General features: G+C 41.8%; 1 protein-coding gene across 1 annotated transcript in view; it reads left to right on the top strand.

Moving 5' to 3' along the window:
- The first annotated feature begins 405 nt into the window (after window positions 1-405).
- The window catches only part of LOC143923454 (up-regulator of cell proliferation-like), a 36,422-nt gene continuing 24,337 nt past the window's right edge, over window positions 406-12,490 (top strand). The window contains exon 1 of the mRNA XM_077447139.1: window positions 406-591. The gene's annotated coding sequence lies outside the window, so the exon portion shown is untranslated. The remainder of the gene's footprint in view (window positions 592-12,490) is intronic.

The following is a 12,490-nucleotide window of genomic DNA, read 5'->3' as shown; positions in this document are numbered from 1 at the left end:
CGCAGAGGTGATCAAATACCACCAAAAGAAGAAAGCTCTATTTGTGGGGGAAAAAAAGACGTCAATTTTGTTTGTGTACAACGTCGCATGACCGCGCAATTGTCAGTTAAAGCGACGCAGTGCCGAATCGCAAAAAGTGCTCTGGTCTTTGGCCGGCCAAATGCTCCGGGGCTGAAATGGTTAAGGTGACACCGGTGCCCAGTGACAATTTCAGTGACCATTTAGAAAATACGAATCCAACGCCCTGTTTGTTCTTGTGTTTAGAAATGAAATAAAGACAGCTTAGAAAGGTATCAGGAAAAATGTTCCACTGGGCTTGGCTGCAGATAAACATGGCTGCAGATAAACATGGCTGCAGATAAACTGCGCTGATATGAAAAGTTGGTATTTCTTGACACATAGGTTTGCTTTCACTTTGAGAGCAGCATATTCATAAAGAGCTAAAACACCCACTCCTCACTCATTCTTCTTCACTCACACCACAATTTATGGCTCGCCATTTCACGTAGCAGCAATACACCTTCATCTTCTTGAGGCAGAAGCCTTGAAAGCAACTCTAGACGCCACCGAAACGAAACTCACTCATACAAGGTTAGTAATACTTAAAACAAATCAAGACAGACATGAGCAGACATTTTAAGACAAACAACCAACAAACATAAAAGACTACCTACAGAGTTAGGTATGATGATGTAAAAACCTGTAGATTGTCTATCTCCTCTAACAGCAAGATTCTCCAGACATACTAATGAGAATACTCATCAAGGTGTCTTTTTCTGAATGTCAAGGATGTTATAAAAGTTAGGGCTTCAACCATTCAAGTCACCAAGATATATACTGTAAATATATAATTACTGTATATCATATGTGGAATTGATGATTCAATTATTTCACCAATGTACATTAGCCTATATCTAAAGCCAAAACTTGTTTCTATAGTGTGGATTATTGTTATTGCTGTGTGTGCCCCCGTTGGGAAGACTAGAGGGACGATTTTGTGAATGTTTTGTAATGTTTGTATTACGTGTGTAATCGTTTCCTCATCCCACTGGATGTAACAACTCTAGCATTCGATCCAATGAGAAAAATAGTTTAAGGACATTTGACCCTATTAGTTAGGCAGGGTTCCCCACAGAGATGGGACTAGTTAATCATTTCCGGGTGAATCTTCCATCTCTCCTCCATCCATCCTCCATGCCATCTTTAATATCCATTGAACCCTGGGCAAACATTTTTTTGGGCCCTCCCGAATCCACTTATCAACTATTTGTAGGTGACCCTGTAGCCTAGGCAGGAGGAAACTACGACGACTTGCTTTCCACATGCTTTGATCAGTTGCAGGGTAATGTGCTGTCCTTTATCTTCTTACCAGAATATCTTTATGTTGTTGTCCTACTAAAGCTAATGCTGCAATATGGAGGATCTGAGATCTGTATTTGCCTACTGATATTTAAAGAAGGGGCGGTGAATGCAGCTTATTAATGATAAGAGAGTTCACAGAAGGAAAATACATCAGGTATGTTTGCATGTCTTCATTTGAGCATTTCCTCATTCTCCTCATCCAGGACACACTCAGATGAAGACATGCAAACATACATGATGTATTTTCCTTCTGTGAACTCCTCACATTAATAAGCTGTATTAGTGACTCCTTTAAAAATCATCAGGCAAATATGAATCTTAGGTCTTCCATATTGCAGCATTATCTCTAGAAGGTATATTCTGATAAGGGACAGCACACTACCCTGCAACTGGTCACAGCAACTGGAGGGAGTGGACAGCAAGTTGTTGTAGTTTTCTGCTGTCGGCTCTATGGGTTCACCTACAAGACAGAGAGAGACACACAAAAGGTGAAGAACCACCTTAAGCTGCCTGGGGATGGTGGCAAGTCAGCAGGTGATCGCACGGTCGACTGGGTTTAAGGAGATTAACTTTATGGGGTGATGCCTGATTGAGAACCGACTCATAACCATATGCCATAAGGGCCAGACAAGCCTACCAGGATAGCGGGAGATTTCCCGGTAGGCCGCTTGCCCTGGGGCGCTTTGAGCTGTGTCTGCAACCGCTTCATATTCTGGAAAGCTGGTGATCCACTATATTCCTAACAGCGGCCTGCAGTGTTTGGGAGTCACCGCCATTTAGTTGTAGCCTCCGGCTCACTGTCGGGAAGAAAGGCAACAGTTTCTGCAGCTCTGCAGCTGTAAAGGCTCACAGCGGCGTGGCATTGTGAGAATCTTGAGAAGCCTGAAGGGCTCGCAGGATGCGGTAGAGGAGTGAGGGCGGCCCTGGTTAATGGCTCAATTTCCAGCAGGCATGCGGAGCACTTGGCTTATGTGGCCCTCTTCATGGGTAGTCACCATACTCCCCTTCTGGGAACGATTGAAGGAGCATGGAATTCAAACTCAAATTCTGTCTTTAAAATCAGTAAACAGACATTTTTTTTCTAGGAGGATTAAAGAAACAAAAAACATCCACCATCTCCTAGAATGCTACCATATGTCCTTACCTACCCTAGGGAGAATAACTAAAAAAGCTATACCTTCATGGACTTTCAATGCTTAGCCACTCACCATATTAAAATAAATGCATATTAGCATATACAGTATAAAATATGTATGTACCTATGACCTGTACCATGTCTGAACAGCCTATGACCACCTCCTGTACCATGTCTGCACAGCCTATGACCACCTCCTACACCCTGTCTGCACATCCTATGACCACCTCCTACACCCTGTCTGCACATCCTATGACCACCTCCTACACCCTGTCTGAACAGCCTATGACCACCACCTGCACCATGTCTGCACATCCTATGACCACCTCCTGCACCATGTCCGCACAGCCTATTAACTCCCCCTGCACCATGTCTTCACAGCCTCTCCTGTACCATGTCTGCACAGCCTATGACTACCTCCTGCACCATGTCTGAACAGCCTCTGACCACCACCTGCACCATGTCTGCACAACCTATGACCACCTCCTGCACCATGTCCGCACAACCTATGACCTCCTCCTGCACCATGTCCACACAGCCTATGACCTCCTCCTGCACCATGTCTTCACAGCCTATGACCAGCTCCTGAACCATGTTTGCACAGCCACCTCCTGTACCATGTCCGCACTTTTACAACTTTTAACTTGAAATTTGCTTAATATATATATATATATATATATATATATATATATATATATATATATATATATATATATATATATATATATAAAGCCCTATGTGCTTTCATATATGTTGTATCTATATATAATACACTCTGTTTTAAAATGCATGATTTTCACTTTTATGAGGAAAAAAATTTGCGTGAACTTTAGAATCCCATTAAAGTCTATTGGCTCGAATGTTCGCAAATCAAAAGTGCTAATTTTAAAGGCTAATATGCAAGTTATTGTCCTGAAAAGGGTTTGGGGACTCGGGTCCTGCCCCAGGGGACATGTATCAATGCAAATTTTTTTTTTTTAAACGCCCGTTTTTTTCGGGAGCAGTGATTTTAATGATGCTTAACCACTTAAGCCCCGGACCAATTGTCAGCCTAAGGACCAGAGGTCTTTTTACAATTTCGCACTGCGCTGCTTTAACTGGTAATTGCGCGGTCATGCAATGTTGTACCCAAACGAAATTTGCGTCCTTTTCTTCCCACAAATAGAGCTTTATTTTGATGGTATTTGATTGCCTCTGCGATTAGTTTTTTTGCGATATAAATGGAAAAAGGCTGAACATTTTGAAAAAATATATATTTTCTACTTTTTGTTATAACAAAAATCTAATAAACTCAATTTTAGTCATACATTTAGGCCAAAAAGTATTCAGCCACATGTCTTTAGTAAAAAAAAAAAAATGTCAATAAGCGTATATTTATTGGTTTGCGCAAAAGTTATAGCGTCTACAAACTAGAGTACATTTTCTGGAATTTACACAGCTTTTAATTTATGACTGCCTATCTCATTTCTTGAGGTGCTAAAATGGCAGGGCAGTACAAACCCCCCAAATGTCCCCATTTTGGAAAGTAGACACCCCAAGCTATTTGCTGAGAGGCATGTTGAGCCCATTTCATTTTTTGTCCCAAGTTATTGAATAATGACAAAAAAAAACTTTTTTTTACAAAAAGTTTTCACTAAATGATATATTGCTCACACATGCCATGGTTATATGTGGAATTGCACCCCAAAATACATTTTGCTGCTTCTTCTGAGTACAGGGATACCACATATGTGGGACTTTTTGGGAGTCTAGCCGCGTACGGCACCCCGAAAACCAATCACCTCCTTCAGGATTTCTAAGGACGGAAACTTTTGATTTCACTCCTCACCACCAATCATAGATTCGAAGGCCATAAAATGTAAAAATAGAACAAAACCCCCCAAATGACCCCATTTTGGAAAGTAGACACCCCAAGGTATTTGCTGAGAGTCTTAGTGAGTATTTTACAGCTCGCATTTGTTTTTGAAAATGAAGAAAGTAAAGAAAAAAAATTTTTTTTTTCTTTTTTCAATTTTCAAAACTTTGTGACAAAAAGCGAGATCTGCAAAATACTCACCATACCTCTCAGCAAATAGCTTGGGGTGTCTGCTTTCCAAAATGGGGTCATTTGGGGGGGTTGGGGGTTTGTGCCATCTGGGCATTCCATGGCCCCCGAAACTGTGATTGGCAGTGAGGAGTGAAATAAAAAAATTTACACCCTTATGCCGCGTACACACGATCAAACAATCCGGTGGAAAAGTGGACAATCCCCCCGTGTGTAGCCTCCGGCGGACTTTTTATACCCAAAAGTACGGCGGACTTAGAAAGTAGTTTTGCACTCCAATCTTTCCGTAGGACTCGCATTTCGGCGGACAATCCGGCCGTACTGAAATGAACAGCCTTTTCCCGCCCGGAGAAAAGTCCACTCATTTTGAGCGCGTCTCCAGGTAGCCGGGCCAGCGAAGTAGGCGTTGCTGGCCCCGTCACCTGGTATGGGCTTAAAGGGGAACCTCTTAGTCGAAAAAAATCGGCGTGGGGGTCCCCCCTAGGTCCACATCAGACCCTTGTCCGAGCACGCTACCAGGAAAGGGGGGGACGAGCGAGCGCCCCCCCCCCCCTCCTGAGCCGTACCAGGTCACGCGGTTCCCCCACCCCAAAGCACCTTGTCCCCATGTTGATGAGGACAAGGGCCTCTTCCCGACAACCCTGGCCGTTGGTTGTCGGGGTCTGCGGGCGGGGGGCTTATCGGAATCCGGGAGCCCCCTTTAATAAGGGGGCCTCTTGATACCGGCCCCCCACCCTATGTGAATGAGTACAATGTACTCCTACCCATTCACCTGGAAAAAAAAGTAAAAAAACACACAACACACAAGGGTTAAAATAGTTTATTGCACAGCTCCGGGGGTCTTCTGTCCGTCTTCGGGGGTCTTCTCGCCGGACTCCTCCGCTATCTTCTGCTAGCTCTTTTGCTAGCGGAGGAGCCCGGCTTTATTCTTCGCCGCCGCCGCCCTCTTCTTCCGACTTCAGGGGTCTTGTCCCCCTCTTCTGGGGTCTAGGGAAGGAGTGACTGATGCCATTGAGACAAGGGAAGAGGTTGTGTTGGCAGCTGCTTTGCCAGTACACTGAACCTGGGTGAGAGAGGATGAGGAGGATGAAGAGGGCTTGGTCATCCACTCTACCAAGTCTTCAGCATTTTGCGGCTCAACACGGCCAGCTGCCGAAAATAAGGACAAGCGTGTCCCATGGCCACGTGCCGATGACAATGCACTGCGTCCACGGCCAGCACTGTTGCCTCTAGACACAGAGCCAGCTTGCCCTCTTTTATTGGCTCGTGACTGTCTGCCTCTCCTTGTTGGCCTCGTGGATGGCAAATGGAAAAACTCTGGACAGCCGCACTCCGGATTGAATAAAAAGTGAATTGTGCCTTTATTTTTTCAAGTAAAACTTCACATCACACAAATCACAGCAACAAAGGAGAACAAAATAGAACAAAAAATGCTGACGCATTTCACGCTAAAATTAGCGCTTACTCATAGCTGATTATTGTTCTGGGTGAAGAACAAATATATACTATATGGGTGTCAACATGTGATTGTATAATCAAGGGTGAAAAACTGTGACGGCTGGTAGCCTATTACTATAGAATCTCCACACATGTGATCCCTATACTCAATCTCTAAATAAAGCTGAAAATAAACAAATCTGAATTGAAAGAAATCCCAAAATTAGCACCATATCTCAAATATGCATATAAATAATCAATGTGTACAAGAAAAATTGTTCTCTATATACCATACATATGTGTGGTCTTAATCTGTGATATTTGAGGAAAGAAGAGAGGGGAAAAAGGGGAGGAAAGGAGGGGGAGGGAGGGGGAAAGAGGAGGAAGGAGGGAAAAAGGGTAGTGAAAAAATTGAGTGTCAGAAAGTGAAAATGTTACCTTTCATAATGATGATTAAATAGTAATGGCATATGTGCATCTAAAACCGAAAATAAACATGAATTAAGGGTGTTTGTATGGACTCATATGTAAAGAGTGATGGGATCTAAACAAAACTAAGGAGAAAATTACAAAAGTGTGAATAATAATAATCTCATGAGTTAGTCCTATAGGGTTAGTCCTATAGAGATATCAAACATATCTTTGAAATCCTATTCGCTGGGTATTAATTATGTGAACTACCAAGTGATTATATGTTATATATTGACTAATTCAAATGAAATATAAAATTTAAAGTAAATTATTCACATGTCTGGAGATCCCAATGTGTTGGGCAAGCAATAATCGCCAATCGCCAACAACTCCTCACACACACGGACCTACCCTGAGCGATTATCAGTAATAGGAATAGCCAAACATGAACGGATGAGTAATACGCTCTGTTTAAACATAAATTCATTTGAGAAAACTTAAAAGCAAATACGTTTATGGTAAGTGACCCAATGTTACACATAAAACAGAAAAAACATTATTTTTCAACGTTAAAAAGAACACACATTGCGTATAAAACCACTGATTTTACACGACAATTCTAAGTTAGGTTTATTCTTCGGCTGTAAACTCTAATCCTCATTGAAATATATAAATGATACATATACCTAAAAAGTATCCAAAGATCTGCTATGACCAAAACATATATGGTCAAACAGACCTATGGGTATTGTGTCCGTATCAATTAGAAAAATCGGTATTATATAAATAAATAATTGTGTAAATAATTTTGGTAGGAGAAACAGCCGAACAGAAAAAAAACAGAACCCTTACAGGCAATAAAATATACAATATGCAGTTCCTCAAAATCAAGAAATTAAGAAATTAATAAAATCGGAGCAGAGACAGGTGACCAGACACTAACGTAAGAGGTATATCCCTACTCTATTTTAAACCGATTCCCTCGTGTATGGTACCTCAATGCAGATCTTGCAGACAAATGTATTCAGGGAAGAGGTGTGCACTTGATGTCAGGACTATGAGATAAAGGAGTACAACAAGTGCATGAAATTAGTTAATAAAAAGCGAAAAATCCAAAGATAGGAACTTAATAAAACTGGACGCATATGAACGTCAACGTAAGTATGTACACTGCCCTTCGTAGTAATGTATGTTAAAATAGCTTGGATTTATATGAGTGCATGCATCCAAAAACATGCATTATCCTCAATGTCAACAAAGCCTGTAAAAAACTTTGGACTCATATACATAGATGCATACATCCAAGCATATCAAATTGATAGGAATGTAAGTGTATGGACTGCAGTCTAGACAATAATGACATAAAAAAATCCATGAGGCATATATACGAAGGAGCCCCACTGTTAGTTCAACCATATTATTATTATTATTATTATTATTATTATTATTATTATTATACAGGTTTTATATAGCGCCAACAGTTTGCTCAGCGCTTTACAACATGAGGGCAGACATTACAGTTACATTACAATTTGGTACAAGAGGAATCAGACGGCCCAGCTCTTTAGAGATTACAATCTAAAAAGGAAGGGGCAATTGATACAAAAGGTAATAGCTGTGGGGGGGGGGGGGGGGGGGATGAGGTGATGGAGGAAGTAAAACAGTGTTAGTTAGAAGCAGGATAGGCTTCTTTGAAGAGAAGGGTTTTCAGGGATCGTCTAAAGATGGATAGATTAGGAGACAGTCGGACAGATTGGGGTAGGTTAGTTCCAAAGGATGGGAGAAGCTCTGGAGAAATCCTGGAGGCGAGCATGGGAGGAGGTGACAAGGGAACTAGAGAGCAGGAGGTCTTGGGATGACCGAAGAGAGTGGCTTGGTTGGTATTTTGGGACTAGGTTAGTGATGTAAATAGGGGCAGAGTTATGGATGGCTTTGTAAATTATTGTTAGTACTTTGAATTTTATATACAGTATAACGTGTTTTATAAAACTCTGAGACTCATGCATCTGTATGAGTCTATACAGTCCATGGAATAATGCCTGAATGTAAGGTTGAACTTACATAACATTGTGTATATGGGGAACCCCACATGGAGAAACTCTCCTGTGACTGACAAGATGAGGAGGGGGTGTGTCAGTGTACATGTGCAACAAAAGGATACTATTTAGTAAAGTATGTATATATGTATATTTTTATATTATTATGAAAAAATGTGAATGATGATAAAAAATTAAAATTAATGATAATTAGTCATAATAATATGAAAGGTCGCATTCAAAATGTAATCCTGACGGGATCCTGGTTTCTAAAAAGAATATCCAATATACTTCACGTTTGCAGAGCATTCGTAACTTGTCACCTCCTCGTCTAGGGGTGACGATTTTTTAGATGCCCTGCTTGAAACGTCCTTGTGGTGTACAATGTTCCAATGCTTGGCCACATTGGTTGAGCTGTTCTTTTCGATATCGTATAAGTGATCGTATAAACAATCCTTAAAAGTCTGCATATAGTGCGTCCCACATATTGAACATGACAGGAGTCGCATGTGATAATGTAAACCAAAAACTTGGTGTTACAGTTGATGAAGGAGGTAAAATCTGCAGTTTTGTTATTGATGCAAGATGTAACCTGTGTGCCTTTCTTAATGCGGCCACAATAGGCACAACCTCTTCCACCACATTTGAAATTGCCTTTAAAATTAAGCCAATGCCGGCCTGATTGTTCCATTGTGAAGAGGCTAGGTGATAGAATATTGCCCAATGTGGGTGCCCTACGTGAAACTGTTTTAATACCCCCAGAGAGGATTTGATTATATGCAGGGTCATTGAATAAAATGGGGAGATATCTCGTCACCACCTTTCTTATTTCCGTAAATTCTGAACTGAAAGGCGTTGAAAAGACAGGAATTTTATTCCGGGCAAAAGAGGATTTGTGTTTATTTTTGTCATGTCTATTCTGCAACAATGTATCCCTTGGGAAGACACTAGCTGATGTTAAAGCTTTATATATATTGGCAGTTGTATATCCTCTATCTCTAAATCTTTTGGCCATCTTAGTGGCTTCTACTTGGAATGTTTCAAATGTACTACAAAGACGTCTCAATCTTAAAAATTGTCCATATGGGATCCCGCTGATAGTATGGCTGGGATGGGCCAAATCTGATCTCAGGAGTGCATTGCCAGCAGTTGGTTTTCTATACAAGCCAGTGGCAACTTTACCTTCGGAGCCTGTAAGTTTAACATCCAGAAATTCCATGACATTCTCTTGCAGGGCTCCCGTGAATTGTAAATTCAAAGAGTTATCATTAAAATAGATAAGCCATTCATCCAAATTGGCATGCTCATCAGATGTAATAAATACCAGGTCGTCTATATAGCGACCGAAAAAATACTGTATCCCTGTGATGGGGGCTATCATTTCCAAGGATGCGGGACCTTTCCCACCAATCCATGTATAAGTTGGCTAACAAGGGCGAAAATTTCACCCCCATAGAGGCCCCGCATCTTTGGAGATAATAGTCCCCGTCGAACATGAAAAAGTTATGTGTGAGTAAATATTCCAAGGACAACAGAATAAACTCTTGAAGCAATAAAGAGAATTTACCGAAGACCTGCAGAAACCAGGCAACTGCTTGCAAACCCAGATGATGGTACAAGCTGGCCACATCGCAACTTATCCATCTGTATGTGGAGTGCCACTTAAAGTCCTGTAGTTTGCATAACAAATGACCAGTATCCCTAAGCTATCCCGGTAAATTGAGGACTAAGGGCTGACTTTGGTTATCTATCCACTCTCTCAGATGTTCATTAAGAGAGCCTATGCCTGCCACTATCGGTCGTCCCACAAGGGGATTTAACCCCTGTGGACTTTAGTCAGATAATGGAAAACAGGCATAATGGGGTTCTCCGGAATGAAGGAGTCTCTATCTTTCTCTAAGAGACCGGCAACATCTCCTTGTTGGCCTTCCAGACAGACTAATGGCCTGCAGGGAGATGAGAACACCAGCAATTGGAGTAGCTTTAGGTGCACACTGAGCAGATGACACAGTACATCGACTGTAATTACTGCAGCTGCCTGCCTGTGGTATAGGATCTGAAGAACCACGAGCAATTGGTTTAGCTTTAGGTGTGCACTGTGCAGGGGGCACAATACACCGACTGTAACTGCTGCAGCTGCCTGTGATATAGGACTAGAAAAACACCAGCAATTGAGGTAGCTTCAGGTGTACACTGTGCAGGTGGCACAATACACCGACTGTAACTGCTGCAGCTGCCTGTGATATAGGACTAGAAAAACACCAGCAATTGAGGTAGCTTCAGGTGTACACTGTGCAGGTGGCACAATACACCAACTGTGACTGCTGCAGCTGCCTGTGATATAGGACTTGAACAACACCAGCAATTGGCGTAGCTTCGGGTGTACACTGTGCAGGTGGTACAATACACAGACTAACTGCTACAGCTGCCTGTGGTATAGGACTAGAACACCACAAGCAATTGGGGTAGCTTTAGGTGTACACTGTGCAGGTGGCACAATACACTGACTGTAACTGCTGCAGCTGCCTGTGGTATAGGACTAGAACAACACCAGCAATTGGGGGTAGCTTCAGGTGTACACTGTGCAGTTCCAATGGACTTTCCAAATGAACGGACTTGGCCAAACACAATCGCACCAAAGTCCAACGGATTCAAAGTGATGACGTACGACCAGACTAAAAGAACAGGGAGAAGGTGCGCCAGACTGAGTACCCATTTGGCTGTATGTTTTTTATTTTATTTTTTATTTTTTGCCACCTCAGCGAAATTTTGAGAAACTTGGATCAGCTTATCCATTCATTTTAATCCTCTCTCTTTTTCACATCATTGTGGCATTTATCATGATTTTTACATACTTATTACATTTCATTTATCAAATTTAAGATTTACCTTATGAAAAACATTATCCTTAATTAATACATTATCTTTTCTAATCCCATCCCCCCCCCCTTTCCTCTTTCCTCCCTTCCCATCCACAAAAAAAAAGAAAAAAAGGGAGATCTCCACTCCTCCTTTCTAATGTTATCCTATCTCCTCAGACCTTCCGCATAACTCCATGTTTTTTTTAGACATGTGCAGAGTAAAATATTTCGTTTTCGTTTGAAAAATACATTTATTTAGTAACTCCCTAAATTTTGTTTTTATTTATTTCGTTTTTCGTTCAAAAATTGCATTTGTCCAAAAATCCACATGAATTACGGTCGAATCTGTCTTTGAAGGCTTATGGTGTCTGTCGAATGTATAAAGAAGATTCGACGAAGCTAGTATATAGCATACTTCGTGTGAACTTTAGAACCCTATTAAAGTCTATGGGACTCCAAGGTTCAAAATCTAAAGTGCTAATTTTAAAGGCTAATATGCAAGTTACTGTCCTAAAAAGTGTTGGGTCCTGTCCCAGGGGACATGTATCAATACAAATTTTTTTTTTTAAAACGTAAGTTTTTTCGGGAGCAGTGATTTTAATAATGATTAGAGTGAAACAATAAAAGTGTAATATTCCTTTAAATTTCGTACCTGGGGGGTGTCTATAGTATGCCTGTGAAGGGACGTATGTTTCTGGTGCTTAGAACTGTCCCTGCACAAAGTGTAATTTATGCAGGAAAAAAAGTCCTTTAAAATCACTCGCAGCCTTCGGGTCTGGTATGGATATTAAGGGGAACCCCGCGTCAAATTAAAAAAAAATTGACGTGGGGTCCCCCTAAAAATCCATACCAGACCCTTTATCTGAGCACGCAACCTGGCAGGCCGCAGGAAAAGAGGGGGAGGGGACGAGAGAGCGGCCCCCTCCCTCCTGAACCATACCAGGCCACATGCCCTCAACATTGGGAGGATGCTTTGGGGGTCTGTGACCCCTCAAAGCACCTTGTCCCCATGTTGATGAGGACAAGGGCCTCATCCCCACAACCCTGGCCGGTGGTTGTGGGGGTCTGCGGGTGGGGGGCTTATCAGAGTCTGGAAGCCCCCTCTAACAAGGGGACCCCCAGATCCTGGCCCCCCTGTTTGAAATGGTAAGGGGGTACAAAAGTACCCCTACCATTTCACAAAGAAAGTGTAAAAAATAGTTAA

Source organism: Lithobates pipiens, unplaced genomic scaffold (assembly GCF_037356315.1).
Source record: "Lithobates pipiens isolate NorthernLeopardFrog02 unplaced genomic scaffold, aLitPip1_a1.2 Scaffold_22, whole genome shotgun sequence".
NCBI classification, from domain to species: Eukaryota; Metazoa; Chordata; class Amphibia; order Anura; family Ranidae; genus Lithobates; species Lithobates pipiens.
This window is presented reverse-complemented; position numbering and strand designations above follow the sequence as displayed.